The sequence below is a fragment of the Hyperolius riggenbachi genome, chromosome 1 (genome assembly GCF_040937935.1).
Source record: "Hyperolius riggenbachi isolate aHypRig1 chromosome 1, aHypRig1.pri, whole genome shotgun sequence".
Taxonomy (NCBI): Eukaryota; Metazoa; Chordata; class Amphibia; order Anura; family Hyperoliidae; genus Hyperolius; species Hyperolius riggenbachi.
Window position 1 is genome coordinate 58,806,478 of NC_090646.1, and position 14,502 is coordinate 58,820,979.

Sequence of the window (14,502 nt, forward strand, 5' to 3'; positions counted from 1 at the left end):
GAGGTTTGTTTTTTTAAGAAACCAAAAAAGGACTGAGGCTTAACTACGCAGGGTAAATGCAGCATACAGTGTGTGGCTCGTCCTAGATGTCGATTTGTGCCACCCCCGTGTCGATGCATTGTACGCTTTCTCACAGTAGCCTGGCTAGGTCAACACAGGTTACACTTAAGTGTTATGAAACTCTGCATTTCCTCTTTGCTCTAAAAGATTCTTTACGGCAAAAAAGTTACTACGAGAAAAAAAACACTGGTAGCGGAAGCAGGAAAAAAGGGCGCCGGCTGAGGGTGGAAGAAAAGGACGCCGCCATAGACTCTAATGCAATTATCATTAATACAGCGAAAAAGCAGAAAAAAGGGCGCTGCGATAAATATCGTTAACATTAAAACATTACAGTTTTTGAGGTATGTTATCGTTTTAGAAGCTTGCAACTTATAGTTTTTGTCATATTATTTTGTTTGTATGTACAGATTTTACGTTATCAAAGATATTATCGTTTTTATGTGGAAAAAGGGTGTTTCTGCAGAGGGGGTGGTTAGGGTAGGCACCATTCATGTTTTAGGCAACACTGGGGGGTTGGCTTGGATTAGGCACCAACCATGGGGGTAGTTAGGTTAAGGCCCATACACACGTCGGATTTCCACGAACGACGGGAAACGGACGGAACGACGGGTCGTTTGCACGCCCCGTCGTTCCGTCGTTCGCCCGCTAAATCGGGCGTGGTGTACAGGCTGTCGTTCGCTCGATAAGGGTGAGTTTGAGCGATCCGCCGGGCGTGCAAACGACCCGTCGTTCGCGGAAATCCGACGTGTGTATGGGGCCTTTAGTCACCATGGGGGGGGGGGGGTGGTGGTAGGGTTAGGTGCCACTAGTGGAGGGTTCTGTGAGAGAGTAGGGTTGGGTAAGCTGTATTGTTGAATTACGTAATGATTTTTTTAACGTTAATAACTTTCCGTTATTATTTCCCGTCTGTTTTTACAACGGTATTTATGTTAACCAAGTTTGACAACGATGTTTATCGTTATCTGATTTCATTATCCACCGGCATCATTTCGTTATCTCTGCTTCTTGTGTGCAGCTGAGAAGTGCACACTAGATTGATTTAAATATTTAAATTCAGCAGCTATGCAATAAATTACAATGCAGCTTTCAGAGCAGATAAACTGTACTTTGGAACTTGCCATTTGTAAACAGACAATATACTTGTGCACAAAAAAAAAATATAATAACTGTATCAGTAAAAAAAAGTAAGAAAACACATTTTTATAAACACTTTTGTTTTCATAGCATTGTAGTAAGAGGGCTTTTTGGTCCATTGTAGCACACATTCCTAGGAGTTCTTCTGGTTCACCGTGAGCTGGCGGAGGTACTCTGTAACATTTTTATTGAATGTTAAGTCTGAGTTTTATCCCCCTTTAAATAGATGTGGAGACTCTACATGATGTCAAACCTTTAACCAACTTGAGGACCGCGGTGTTAAACCCCCCTAGACCAGGTTATTTTTCATAAATTGGGCCACTGCAGCTTTAAGAGCTCGCTGCAGGAACGCACAACTCATCACACGAGTGATTCCCCCCCTCCCCCTTTTCTCCCCACCAACAGAGCTCTCTGTTGGTGGGGTCTGATCGCTCCCCTAATGTTTATTTATTTTTTTACAAATGTTTGTATTATTAAATATTTTTTTTATAGAAATGTGTATTCTAAAATAATTTTCCTACCCTCCCTCCCCCAGTCAGCCTATCACAGCCTTGGCTGTGTTAGGCTTCAGCTTATCACCGCCGATAGCTTCTGTGTCCCCCAGGGGGACAGCCATGTCACATGGCTGTCCCCAGTACAGCGCTGCCTTAGAACGCAGCGCTGTACAGGTATATTAGATGGAGGTTTCGCCGTCTAACAGTCTCCGAGCAGCGATTGCTGCTGAGAGACTGAAGGCAGAGCTCGCCTTCCCAAGTGAAGATGCGCGCGTATCGGCGCTCTCCTGCTACCCTCATAGAAGGCCGTTCACGCCCAATCGGCGTGGAGCTGTCCTGGGGCTGCCACCACATCACGCCAATTGGCCGGCAAGGAGTTAACAGTTATATACAGTAATTTATCAATGAAAAGGGATAGCTCTAGAGCATACATATGAAATCGGCGGCGGGAAACCTGGACGCAGGATACAGCCTGTATATGGCTGATCCTGCTTCTGCACAAGTCCGGCTGTGTTAATTACTATTCCCCCTCCAGGCCGCCATGGATGGTGGGGGAATGATATAATTCGGCTTCCAGCTATTGCTGCAGGCCGAATTACTGTGTTTTTTTAAGTAACTTCGGGTCGGTCTTCTGACGGAGCCGACGTTACTCACTGAGCACCGCTATAGAAGTAATTCCCCAAATCTGCACCCAAATCTTCCTGCACTGAAAAGGACTGCTCCGGCTCTAGATCCTACAAAGCCTTCCGTCACCTTTCAGTGTTCCAGCACTATCCCCCATTTAAAATTAGCACCTCCGAGAGCCCCCAGAAGGCTTCCGGGGCACCTATGTCCCCACTTGTTCCCTAAGACAGGTGTCTCTGTACTACACATGCTCCCATACATTGCATGGCTGAATGCATGCAACAATGCAGGAATGAGGGGACTGACCGAGGAGACTTCCCTCTACATTGGTAAGTACCTGCATTTTTTTTTCTTGCTTCAGTTTTACTTTAAAGGATATCTGAAGTGAGAGGGATATGGAGGCTGCCATATTTATTTCCTTTAAACAATACCATTTGCCTGGCAGTCCTGTTGATTCTCCAGACATCAGTAGTGTCTGAATCACACACCTGAAACCAGCATGCAGTAGATCCAGTCAAACTTCAGTCAGAAACACCTAATCTACTTTCTTATACAGGTCTGCACATTAGGCAGAAGCACAGGAGCCTATAGGCACAGATGTCCTGACACAATAGACTTCACCCTCCATGGACCTACAAACACCTCCTGAACTGCACTGCAAGTGTGCTGGTTGTCCCAGCTGTCACTTATGTCTTACTTCCCTTGCCCATCATAGGTAGCTACAGGTGCCCCTTAGTATTAGGTAGCCAGAGCTATCCTCAGGATTAAGTAGCTAGAGGTGCCCCCAACTGAAGGGATATATGGTCAGTGGAATGCGGAGACCCTCTGCATAGGTAAGGCAAGAGGGAGGCACTTGGGAAGGTGAGTGAGTCGCCTTTCCATTATCAGGCACCTCTAGGCACGTGCCTACTGTGCCTTATGGTAAAACCATCTCTGACATTGGGCCAAAAAGAGGTACACGAAAAGAAGAGAGACATGTTTCCAAAAGAGGTATAATGGTGAGCTTTGAGTAGGATTGAGTAAGTAGACAGTAAGCTGCTTGGACAAGGCCTCAGCCTTGGTGGCTGTCCATGATCCTGAGTTTTAGACCACGCAGGAATTGTCAGAATAGGATTTGTCTCTTATGCCAACTCCCTAACCTTAATTAAAAATCCCAAGAATCCAAAGACTGGCTGAGCCACTCACTGAAAAGGAGGAAATATTTTTTTACCTTCATCATTCGGTCCAGTCAATCCTAGTCCACAGGCCCAGTTTTTAGGGGGCCCAGGGCCCCAGGGCAAACTCAAGCTGATGAACCCAACCCCCCCCCCCCCCCCCGACTGTTCCTCAAGGTGCGCGGCAGTCACGGAGTCATATACTTAAAGAGGAACTTCAGCCTAAACAAACATACTGTCATTAAGTTATATTAGTTATGTTAATTAAAATAGATAGGTAATATAATCTCTTACCCATCCTGTTTTAAAAGTACAGGCAAATGTTTGATTTCATGAGGGCAGCCATCTTTTTGGTTAATAGGAGGTGACGGCAAGGAGCATGAGACACAGTTCCAACTGTCCTGTGTGCTGATCACCCCTCCCAGTTGCTAGGCAACGTGAATAACAACATAGGAAATCCCATCATGCTTTGCACAGCATCAGGGAAAAAAAGCCCGGGCAGTTTTCTTTGATGGGTGGAGCTTAACTAAAAACGCAGCTAAAAATGATGCTTTGGTAAGAAAAACAAAGTTATGATGCTGTGAAACTGTTAAAGAAACACCTAGCCTTTTCAGTTCTGCTGAGTAGATTTTTAGTCCGGAGGTTCACTTTAACCTCATACCAGGCTGACTCAGTTCCAATGATTTCCCGCGGACAGATGCTTGGGGGGCACCTATTGACTTGGGGCAATTGCCTACTTTGCATTAATTGGAAGCGCCGGCCCTGCTGGTCACCATATACAGTAAGAAGTCTAGTGTCCTCAAAATTCTCCCCTCTGCAACATAGCATCACAGCCTGAGCAAAGCAACTTTTCTATAAGCATTATGGCCTCGATTCATCATTCTCTTTGAGATAACTTTTTCCAGTTTGTTAAATTACCGAATTCGAAGTTTAGCGATTTCTAGTTGTATTCATCAAGGTTTTTCCTCATTCGGTGTGAATTCGATAACAATTCGGTAACCATTCGGTAACGTGTCGATATTTCCATTTTACAGTGGTACTTTAACACAAGGCCATAAGATTCCCATGGAATTGTGGGTAAAAGGCAGTCCTTTGAGCACTACGTAGCAACATTCTGAATAGGGCTTTACACCTGGACCAGGATTCTGAAAGTGGTTGGGACAATCCCACAATTTGATAGGAGCCTTTTCTAAAAAATTATAGTGCAGCTAGCAAATTAGTTAACCCTGACACTGCCTGTGTTCTCTTACAAGATGATTCAAGAGAAATGCAGATGTCGTGTTATAGCAAATAAATCTATTCTCTTACAAATTTATATGGTTGCAGACCTTATTCTTGCCCTTCTGCACCTTTGAATCACTCTCAGCTGATACATAACCACTTCAAATGGCTCCATCTTCTCTGTCAGCAATGATCTGACAGGAATAACGACAGAGCAGTGAAGGAGATAACTAATCCTAAATGTAACGCTAAACCACGCCCACTTTCTTTTTCATGAATTGCACTTTATTCCGTTTTAGCGAATCGTTACCGAATGTTCGCTAACAGCTGTAGATAACTTTGATGAATCCTGAAATGAAGTTAACAAATTCGGTATTTTACCAAACTGTTGTTAGCAAATTTGCTAAGTGTTGATGAATCGAGGCCTATGTCCCTGCCAGATGCGGGGACCAGTTTACATTGCACTGTTTATCAGAGCTTCAGTTTCAAACATTTTACCAACACTTAAGCATAAGTATACACAAGCACTTTAAAGTAGCTATAAAGGCACTTAGAAAAATAAGTAAATAGGGCTGTAATCAGGGCCGGATTTACAGCTCAGGAGCCTATAGGCACATAAGTTCTGGCGCCCTAAACTCCACCCCTTCACACAGGCCACACCCCAAAGACACGCCCCAATATATATAAGCACAGTAAAGAAGGACCTGCAGGTTGTCCGAGTGCTATGTGAGCGGAGCTGCAACACTTAATTGAGGCACTCACTGCTTTGCAGCGATTTGGGTGCTTGTGTTAAATCCTTAGAGGATATAGTGCAGAGAGAGAAAGAGAGAAGATAGAGAAGGAACGATAGAAGAGAGAAATGAGAAGGAAAGAGGCAGAGTCCTGTGTTGCAGTGGTGATCTGACTGGTGGCTTGGAAGGAAGTTCCCTGTGGTTGCACTCAGGAGCCACAATCCAGCCCCCAGCTAGCAGTCTAGTTGGTCAAGGTGGGACGGGAGATCTGGAATTAGCTCTGTGGCAGCACGATACCTGGTGGCTCAAGAGCTGGAGGATGGGCAGCAGTGGAGGCCAAATTCCTGTACTGTGGGCAGCGATAAACTCCAGCCTATATAGTGATCTGAGGCAGAGAGCACAGTTAGCTTCGAACCCCAGGTTCCTGTGGCAGCTTTCTGTGGGCTGATGGCAGCTACTGATGCCTGGTGGTGAGCAGAGAACAGTCTGAGCAGCGGTGGCAGAATGGGACAGCATATGGGTAGCTCTGCAGAAAACCATGGGCAAAAATGCCAGGAGCGGACTGATCCATGGTGAGCGACAGTTCCTGATCAGAGCACATGGCCTGATCAGCTGACCACCCGATCATCTGAGTGGATTGATCCAGTGTGGTAAGCTGGCAGGCGGCGATTGTTTGAAAGCAGTGCAGGCGATACAGGGTCAAGCAACAGCAGGGTGGCCACCTGTCCTAGTCACCCCCCCCCCCCCCCCCCCCGGTGATGGTGAGGTCTGGGTCAGGGCACTGACATTTCACAGCCCAGCGGCAGATGACTGAGCACTGTGGGCTAGCTCTCCAATGTCCCCGCATCCTCACCAGTAGGTTCAGGGGGATTAGGGAACAGAAAAGATGCCAGAAGGGGAGAAAAATTGAGAGAGAGGCTGGAGCCCTGTGGCTACTGGTATGGCGCCATGAATGATAGACACAGACCCTACCCTCCCCCCAATAAACTCATGCCGCAACACTCAGACACCCCCCCCCCCCCCCATAAACCCACACCACCAACTTTCAGACACAGACCCTTCTCCTCCCCACCATATACCCACACCACCAACACACAGACTCAGACCCTCCCCCCCCCAAAAAAAAATAACCCCACACCACCAAAACTTAGGCACAGACCCTCCCCCCATAAACCCACACCACCAACACACAATCAAACCCTCCCATTCCACCATAAACCTACACAATAAATGCACAGACCCTTTACCGCCTCCCCCATAAACCCACACCACAACAAACAAAGACCCTTTCCTCTCTCTCCCCAATAAACCACACACTACATATAGATACAGCAAGAGAAAAAAAACTTCACCACACTTACCCCAGCAGCGTTGGGGCGCCTGTTGAGACCTGCAGAGCCCACCGAGAAGACAGCTGCAGTGTAAGCTGCTCTCTGCATGTCTGGTCTCCGTGACATGCTTGGCGCTGTATTCTGGTTTCCTCTCCGACCCGTCGCCATGGACGCAGAGCAGGAACACTGGCGGTCGCATCCCCTAAAGTATGCAGAGCCCGGACTGGGGAGGCAGGCAGCGGCGCACTTCCCACCAATAGCCATGCACGCTGCACGCAGGTGAATTGCTGTGCGCTGTGTGCAGGAGTATACAGCGACTGCCGGGGAGTGGGGACACTCTCTGTGCGGCGGCTGCTGATGGCGGGGGAGAGCTGCGAGCGGGCGGGCTGGAGCGGGATGAACAACATAATCGCGCTCCTGCTCTACATACCGAGGGGCATTCAGTCACCCGCCTCTGACCTATCAGGTGCCTGTAGGCACGTGCCTACAGTGCCTTATGGTAAATCCGGCCCTGGCTGTAATGCACAGCTAACACCTTTAGGCCCCGTTCACACTTGCGTTTTTGGAAAAACCGGACCGGATGTTTTTTTTAAAGAGACACACTATATAAATTCCTGGGGTCTGGGAGGTCAGCAGAAGCGCAAGGGTCATTGTTGGAGACAGCCTGACGTGTGCAGACCATCCTTGGGTACAGAGACTGTAGAATCAGGTTCTCCGCTGTGTAGGGCCTCACCTCCACGTCCGACATACTGCCAAACAGCTCCAGCACAAACTCACTGCTGCTCCACTCCAGAAATGCTGGGCCCATGTGTCCCTATCCAAAATGGCCGCCATAGAAAACGCATAGGAAGTGGGGTAGAACGTCCTGTTTTTATAGCCAGTGTGTTCTGTGCTTTCCGTTTCCCATTGGTTTCTATTGCTGGATGGTGCAGTCAGGCTCCGGTCCGGGTGCGTTGGCCGGATGATCCAGACCCAAAAATAGAGCATGTTGGAAAAGTGTCCGGAGTCCGGCTCCGGTCCATACGGAACGGACGCGTGCAGGGCCGGGCCGAGGCATAGGCTGGAGAGGCTCCAGCCTCAGGGCGCAGTGTAGGAGGGGGCGCACAATTCATTCAGCTGTCATTCCTAATTGTGTTTGAAGCAGAAAGAAATAAGAAAAGGGGATACATAGCAGTGACTGCAAGCAAGATAACTAGATATTAAGGTGTTGGGGAGGTTGTGGGCCCTGTGGCACCTCTTAGTCTAATAGCAATCAGTGTGTGACGGCTGGGGTGGCAGGGATGGAGGGGCGCACTTTGGTGTCTCAGCCTTGGGTGCTGGAGGACCTTGTCCCGCCTCTGGACGCGTGTGTACGGCCGCATAGACTTTGCATTGCTATGCCGAACGTCCGTTCCGTTTGTACAGTATACGGTCCGGATCCGGCCCGGCGAATCCGGACAGCGAATGCTAATGTGAACCGGGCCTTAGGCACCAGTAGTGATAGATTCTTATCTAATTGCCTGTGCTATTGCTGTAATTAGGTCTGCTTCACCATTTCCTAGCTGTGTGAGGATAAACTGCAAAGCCAAGACTGCAATATCAGCTGTGGAAATTGGTGCTTTAGGAAGCAGGAAGTAAGTGGTGAGAACACTCTTGACCAAGCACTTTGGTGATTTATTTCACATCAAGCAGAGAAGGAGCTTCTACAATAGCTTAAATGCTTTTAAAAAATAAATTCAGCCACAGAGCCTATATGCAAGGATACATACAAAACTATGTTCTTGCTCCATGAAAACCTAGATTCGCTCCACAACGGACGTATAAGCACCAAATATAAACACCACCACCACAGAGAAATCTACCCACCCTGAGGTCTTCAGTATTCAGAGGAACTGTCATGGTGGATTTTTGCCTGGTGTTCTCCTGTACAATAATACAGCGTGACTCCAATAAAACATCCACCTTTTTTTAGATACAGGTTAAAATTAACATCACAAAAGACACTAAGGCTGTGTGGTGTGAACAAGGGGAAGAAGCTAAAGAGGTGGGACATAGCCACTTCACAGTGTTTTGCTAATGCTTTCAATTTATTAAGGCTGTTTGGTAAAAAAAATAGGTTGGTAAATCCCCATATTAGGTCATTTTGACCTTATTTTTCCAAATTCACTAAGATTTCCACACATGGTAATAGTCATCAAACAATTAGCTTCGTGCATCGGTAATGTAATAGTCTCAACAGCTGGGAAGTAGGTCTATACAGTATCCTGATTCCTTTTCTACAAGTGGTTTGCATAAGCCATTCCTGCTTCTGTTTTGTGACAGCTTACTAGAGTAAAAGGCTTCCTGCACCCTTTAAGATGTGCACGCATACCACTAGAGGGCACTCTTCTGTGTATCAGTATATAGATCTGCATGTCAAAAGAAATACAAAGTCTCTCTCCTCCTGCTTTTGTGAGTTTTTTTTCTGATGTCCTGCCCGGCAGTGCATTGGATCAAATGGGGTGAGTAGCAGGACCAGGTTGCTCTACCTCTTGGCTATCACCTTTGTCTATCCAGTTTACCAAATGCAGATTGCTAGTTCCTGGTCTGGTCTTCAATACGGAATATTTAGCCTGTTTTATGAAATGCTCTAATCCTTGAGAACTGACATTTATTGAGGAAATTAATGTACAAGTTGGTCATTTTACCATTCAATGTGGCTTAAAGAGGAACTTCAGCCTAAACAAACATACTGTCATTAAGTTACATTAGTTATGTTAATTAAAATAGATAGGTAATCTAATCTCTTACCCACCCTGTTTTAAAAAAACAGGCAAATCTTTGAAGGGGCGGAGCTTAGTGTTTGTAAAGCTAAAAGTAAGGCTTGTGTAAGAAAAATAAAGTTCTGATGCTGTGAAACTGTTAAAGAAACACCATGGGCTTGATTCACAGAGCGGTGCTAACTGTTAGCACGCCTGTGAAAACCCCCTTAGCACGTGTAAACGAGCTTTTCGCGCGCACTGCACAGAGCGCAGGGCGCTCCGCGCGAGGTGCCCATTAAAGCCTATGGGACTTAGCACGCGCATAGGACTTTGCGCGCGCAAAACTTTGCGCACAAAACTTTGTGCGCGATCTGATTGAGAAATCTGGTGCTAACCTACTTAGCACCCTGGTTAGCACGTCTTTAGACGTGCTAAGTAGGTTAGCACCGCTTTGTGAATCAAGCCCCAAGTCTGTTCAGTGCTGCTGAGTAGATTTTTAGTCTGGAGGTTCACTTTAATGAATTGATGTTTGGCAAGATGTTCGGTAAAATCAACTGTTTTCTGTATCACCAAATGCGGTAATGCTTACTGAAGAACTGCCACTCCTTCAGTAGCAGCTGGACTTAGTTGATTTATACCACGTCTGCTATTAGGATTGGTGCAATATACTGTACATCTGGTTGGTGCAGATGTCTCCTTGCCTTCTTGGTGTCCCCACTATGTATTGTACACAGGATTAACAGATAGCACTTTGTGCAATTTGGCCTGACAAAGAGCCTTGTGTGCCCGAAACAAGCGTGTCGTTGCCTCTTCTTTAATTGCATTAAAGGGAATGTCCAAGCAAAATAAAAAAATGAGTTTCATTTACCTGGGGCTTCTACCAGCCCCATGCAGCCATCCTGTGCCCTCATAGTCACTCACTGCTGCTCCAGTCCCCCGCTGGCAGCTTGCCGACCTCAGAGGTCGGCAGGACGCATTGCGTACATTTTTACGCATTCCCGCCAGTGCAGGAACATTAACACATACATTTTTACGCATTACGCATGTACGCATTGAACCAGTAACTCGTAAAAATGTATGTGTTAATGTTCCTGCACTAGCGGGAATGCGTAAAAATGTACGCAATTCGGCCCTGACCTCCAAGGTTGGCAAGCTGCCAGCGAGGGACTGGAACAGCAGTGAGTGACTATGAGGGCACAGGATGGCTGCATGGGGCTGGTAGAAGCCCCAGGTAAGTGAAACTCATTTTTTTATTTTGCTTGAACCTTCCCTTTAAGCCTACGACAAAAACTCCTATTATTGCTATTATTCTGTATTGGATGAGTCTGCAAGGAACCTCTTACGGAGATATTTTTAATGAATCTTTTTCAAATTTTGTGTCAATAAAGGTTTTTGGATATTTTTTGTACCCAAAAAGATCTGGTTTGGATTTTTCTCTATGATCCTTTCTCTCTCTCTCTCTCCCTCTCTCTCTCTCTCTCTCTCTCTCTCTCTCTCTCTATATATATATATATATATATAACATTTTTACTGCTGGCAGGGATGTCAGTGGAAGTAGCTGCTGCTTGCTTTTTTCGCAGTTGGAAACAGCTATTTCCCACAATGCAACAAGGTTCACAGACAGGAAACTGCCAGGGCCATGGTCCTCACAGTTTCCTGTGGGAGGGGTTTCACTACAATATCAGCCATACAGAGTCCCCTGATGATCCTTTTGTGAAAAAGAATAGTTTCCTCATGTGAAAGGGGGTATCAGCTACTGATTGGGATGAAGTTCAATTCTTGGTTACGGTTTCTCTTTAAATCCCCAGGACACCTCAGTCATCTGAGCACTGCTCCACTCTGTTTGGTTGCAATAATTCTTGTACGCAGACCACAGACATCCATTCTCAATGGCTTTTAAACATTACAAGAGGAAGAGGTTAAGAGGAGCACAGATGGATTGCACAGAGAGAGCTAGGAAACAGCTTGGCCTGTGCAGTGAGGAGACAAACTGCTGCTTCAGCAGGAACTGCTGGTGATCTGACTGGGCAGATTGTGCAGAGGTGCAGCAGAGACAGCAATCCATTACCTAACAAGCTCTTATCTACAGATCCCAGCTCCCTTTGCTACGCTGGCGGAGGCTCTGCCGTATTGCCGCTCATTTCCTGCTGTGTGACGGCAATTACCAGTGTGTGGGGAAGTACTTCTGCTTACAACAACACATTGAGCAGGGGGGGATATTTATTTATAAAGCAATTATACAATAAAATTGCTGTTGATTAAACTAGTATTTGGGCTGCATACTGTGCAGCTTCACCACCTCAGCAGCCATGCCTCCTGTTGTTTAGGGGGTCTCATCCTGGCGGGTAACCAAACCTGGATGAAGCTATGACTGCAGATCTGATTTCTGGTCTGCCCCGCCCTGTGTGCTCACTTTCTGGCTTCTACATTGGTCTAAGTGGCATAGCAATAGGGGGTGCAGAGGTTGTGACACACCGTGGCCCTTGGGTCAGAAGGGCCCTCCCTCGATGGCAGTGTTAACTCTTTATTGGTCTTATGCTGGTAATGATCACTTCTATAGATGCTTATAATATTTACCAAACCTTTTCACTATCCCCTGCTTGCATCTCTAACATTGTAGCACCCTTTTTACCTGAATCGTAGGTGCAGTGCTAGTCATGCTGGGAGGTGATAAGCCCCTCCCTTTCTGCAAGAGCCCCTGGGAAAGGAATGAGGGCAGATCCAGGGTGGGACACACATGACTCATGTCCCCGAGCCCTAGACAGCTCACAGTGGTATTCACATACCAACTTCTACCACCCCATCCCCGCCACTCCGCCCCTAGATACTGTATTTTTTTTTCATAAAAGATAAGAATACTCAGGGTCTCACGGTGTCTCAGAGAGACAAACACTTTGGTAGGTGTACAGTCACTCCCACAGCTAATAACCATATTCAGGAGGGAGGGGCTGGAGGAAGGAGCTGGCTGGCAACTGGCACAATCGACAGCAGTGAGCAGACATAGAAATGACAACATCTGAAAAGTAAAATAATACTTTTATTCCTTTAATTTTCATTAAAGTAGTAATATATATAACATGTCTTATGTAATTGGTATTTCATTGTTAATTCAGGTCCGCTTCAACCAGCGTAACCAGATATCCCTGGTAGGAACTTCAGCTTAGTTCATTAAAGGATACCTTACCAATTAATATATTTTTAAAAAGGAGTGTACGTCTAATGTCTGTGTGGAGGGTTGTGCGAATGCTTACCGCACCTCCTGTGCCCTAGCATCTCCCTCCGTTCTCCAGTAATTATCCAAGTTCTTTACTTCCTGGTCGGGGTAGTTGGTGCCCTCAAACCCGGGCATTAAAGTCATGTGGGGTTGTTTGGCGGGGAGCGCGGCTGCAAGTTGCCCAAGCAGACATACTGCCCATACACAGCATAGTATGCCCGGGACGGAGGGAATGGAGCACGCCGACCTGGAAGTAAAGAACTTGGATAAATACCGGAGAACAGAGTGAGACACTGGTCCACAGGAGGTGCGGTAAGCATCTGCGCAGTTACACACACACACACACACACACACATTCAGGGCTGGATTTACCATAAGCCACTGTAGGCATGTGCCTACAGGTGCCTGATGACAGAAATGTTTCTCACTCTGCTCCTCGAGTGCCTCCCGCTATCCTTTCCTATGCAGAGTCCTGAGCAGAGAGTAAATAAGAGATAACTCGCACAGCTCCCAGCAAGCAACTGATGAGATCTTCCTTCAGTCGCTGGCAACTTAATATTCAAGCTTAGAGATGTCGCGAACCTCTGATTTTCGGTTCGCTATAGCAGCCAACAGAGCGGCAGGCCTGAGTTCTATTCCTGGCCAATGTGAGTTAGCTTTTGACATACTACAAATCCTTAAGCAATTTTCTCTTGGATATATCATAATGGTACATGCTAGGCTGGCTTCAGCATGTAGTGTTGGTGGTGGTATAGTGGTGAAGAGAGCTACCTACCACGCACTCAGACCTGGGTTCTATTCCCAGCCAAGGTATGTAAGTTGGCTTTTGAAATACTACAATGCTGTGAGAATCCGCTTAGCTGCCTGCGCAGGCAGGCAGCCTTTTGACCATTGTTTAGGTTTGCATGCTGCAGGACTCTGGAAAGGAGACCTTCTGTCAGTTTTGCAGCTTGTGCTTGCTGAGGAATTTGCATACGTTGTCATGCAAATTGCCTGACCACATTCATTGGAGGCGTGTACTATAAGTACTATGTGTTTCCCACAATGCTGGGCTGGTCATAAGGATTCCTTCCTGTGAAACACCCCTGGAGGAGTGTCAGCCTTACTCTCTGTTTGAAGAACAGCTTAGATTAATTCCTGAAACTGCGCTAGGCAGGTTTCTCTAGTGCAGTTAGGATTGCTTATCTGTTTTGTTTGTCTGTTGCGATTGTCCTGTCCCAGCGGTGGTCGACAGGAAATCGTTCTGTGTGTCCGGGTGCTAACCGGAACAGCGGTTGTTACTGGTAGCCCCTTCTGATCTGTTTCCTTGGATCGCACTAGCATCTTGCGCTAGTGCTGTGGATCCTTCTGTTCTGCTACTCTGTACCTGGATCGCACTAGCATCCTGCGCTAGTGCTGTGGATCCTTCTGTTCTGCTACTCTGTACCTGGATCGCACTAGCATCCTGCGCTAGTGCTGTGGATCCTTCTGTTCTGCTACTCTGTACCTGGATCGCACTAGCATCCTGCGCTAGTGCTGTGGATCCTTCTGTTCTGCTACTCTGTACCTGGATCGCACTAGCATCCTGCCCTAGTGCTGTGGATCCTTTTGTTCTGTCTTCCTGTATCGCACTAGCCTCTTTCGCTAGTGCTGTGGGTCCTGTCTCTCGCTTGTTCCTGTTTTCGTGTGTCTGTCTTGTCTGCTACGAACGCTTGCTGGAGGCTCGGTGAGGTAACCGTTAAGCAAGCGCTCGCGTCCTCTGTTTGTCTGTCGGTGGTTAGTTAGGCGTGCTTGTCCCTGTTGTGCTTATCACGCGGGGACCGCGCACGAACGCGTGCAC